General features: G+C 43.0%; 2 long non-coding RNA genes across 2 annotated transcripts in view; one reads left to right on the forward strand and one right to left on the reverse strand.

Annotated features, from left to right (window-relative positions):
* LOC106959614 (uncharacterized) overlaps positions 1-1828 on the reverse strand; it is a 16915-nt gene extending 15087 nt beyond the window's left edge. Inside the window, exon 1 of the long non-coding RNA XR_001427396.1 lies at positions 1741-1828. This is a non-coding gene — a long non-coding RNA (uncharacterized LOC106959614). The remainder of the gene's footprint in view (positions 1-1740) is intronic.
* On the forward strand, positions 503-1879 carry LOC106959613 (uncharacterized). Its single transcript, XR_001427395.1, has 2 exons — positions 503-1698; positions 1743-1879. It is a non-coding gene; the product is annotated as an uncharacterized LOC106959613 (long non-coding RNA).
* Positions 1880-2161: the final 282 nt, after the last annotated feature.

Here is a 2161-nt window from a genome sequence, read left to right on the forward strand (position 1 = left end):
CCAAAAGGGGCAGTCAGGAAGAACAACAAAGGTCGTAAAACTTCTAACCTAAACAAACCAGCCAGGTGTGATATCTGATCTACGGTCTGAGCCCAGTTCAGCTCTAGGTCAAACTAACACAAGAAGAATTTAAGGTCTGGGAAACACAGAGTTAACTGTCTCATATGAAGATAAACAGACAGTTGTAACCTCCAGGTCAGTTTATACACACATAAGGAAGAAAACACTTTAAACTAAAAGTCACAATAATACTGATTAACATTAGACTGAAAGTAATAACAAAATGATAATACCAAAAATCTCTATCATTTCCCCCCTTTTTATTATTTTTCTATGTGTGTAAACTTTATGCAAAAGCCAAGCATAGAAAATAAAATAAAAGAAAAGAACCAATAAATGCAAAAGGTTTTTTCTTCTAATCTAAATACAGAAAATACACAATGAATAAATGTAATATAATGAAATAAATAAAAAAAATAAAAGAAACAACAAAAAATCAAATGCAGGTTACTCATCTCTACAACCACTTGTAGGAGTCATTCAGCAACTGAATTCATCTGTTTATTGATTACAGAACTTCATCACTGTTCAGAAAACCATCAGAACTCGAAACAAGTCATCTTCAGTTGTCTCATAAGATGCCTTTGCCAGCTGATAGTTGATAACAGTTGTGTTAATTGTTTTAAACATCATGCTTCGAAGGCATGGAAAAATGCAACCTATGAACAGGCAAAAAAGAATCAAAACACCCAGAATAGGTGTTTCAAGCTTCACCAGTAAATTCCACCATGGTCTGGAAGTGAGCCAAGAAAGAAAATCAAAAGGAGATGATCCTTGTGTTCCACTTTCTATGTAATGTTTAAGTTCCTCCAGTTCCTGTTTCATCAGGCACAAAAGTACAGCACGTTGGGCCAATGATTTTAGAAACACCTCCCTGAGAGGCTGTGAGGAAGTCCAATATAACACGGTTTTGCATAACCATGTTTCTCAGTTCAGTCAGCTCTCTCACGGTGCCGTTGGCTGTGTACTGTTGATGAGTCGCAGTAATTCATATCTGTTGATCTCAACGTGGCTTCGAATCTCACCTACTCCGACCCATGGAAAGATGCCTTGCATAAATTTTTTCTCCTGAAGCAAGTTGTCACAGTCTGGGTTGTCCTTCCAGACTTTGCAGCCGGGGGTTGCCCTCTGACCCCTGCAGGCAATGCAGTTGATGTAATCCGGTGTCGTGTCGCAGTAGGTGTAAACTTTGTTACACAAGTTCCAAGGTGGCATCCCAAGAGAAACGTGTCCGTTGTTGTAAACACAGCTCCTCAGAGATCCTGGTTTAGCTCCTGCTAAAGAAATGGTCTCTGGTATTTTCCATACAGTTTGTTGAGATGACGGAAAAGGAAGTACATCGTCTGCAAGTGAACAATTTAAAGATTGAAACAGTCCTTGCACAGCCTCTCCCATCCGGAGGTCAGCTGAATAGTCCTTCTCACGTGGTCTGTCTCCCCTTAGGGGTGGGATGCGCCGCGGTCTGGTGCTTAGAACATAGAGACACATCTGTTTGTCGTCAGTAATGTTACCTGGTCGGAGACCTGAGTTGTGTATGGAAACCGGCAGCTGCGCACACACGTAGCAGTTCACAGCATGTCCCTCATAAGCGGTTCTGTTCATCAGTTTCCACCACAGATTGGTACTGTAGTCATGCGGGTGGAACTCAGGCTCGCTTCTTCCTCCAAACATCAAGCATACAGCAGTCACAGCGCAGTAGAAGATCCATCTGGCATATGGAGTCCCCATTGCTGCTCGGCGTACAGAGATGTCAGAACCCCCAAACTAAAGAGTGAGGATCTGTCGAGTTTCTTCACTGGCGTTGAGACAAACCGCCCTATTGGTCAGGAATCCCTGTGTAACCAGCCTTCCTCGCCACTCCGGATTAGGGATCCAACACTCTCTGCAGCTTGCAGTGACTGAGATGTATCCAGCTGGGTCTTTCAGCAATCTTTACAGCTGTTGGTGTGGTCATCAGCACTTGGAACGGTCCTTCCCACCGTGGACTCGTCCAGTTCTTTCGTTTGATGACCTTTATGTAGACCCAGTCACCTTGCTCGATTGGAGCGGCCTCCTGTACAGGAAGAGAATCAAAAGGCAGTAAATTTGCACTGGACACTTC

Source organism: Poecilia latipinna, unplaced genomic scaffold (genome assembly GCF_001443285.1).
Source record: "Poecilia latipinna isolate Pla-1442-1.1 unplaced genomic scaffold, P_latipinna-1.0 Scaffold1101, whole genome shotgun sequence".
Taxonomy (NCBI): domain Eukaryota; kingdom Metazoa; phylum Chordata; class Actinopteri; order Cyprinodontiformes; family Poeciliidae; genus Poecilia; species Poecilia latipinna.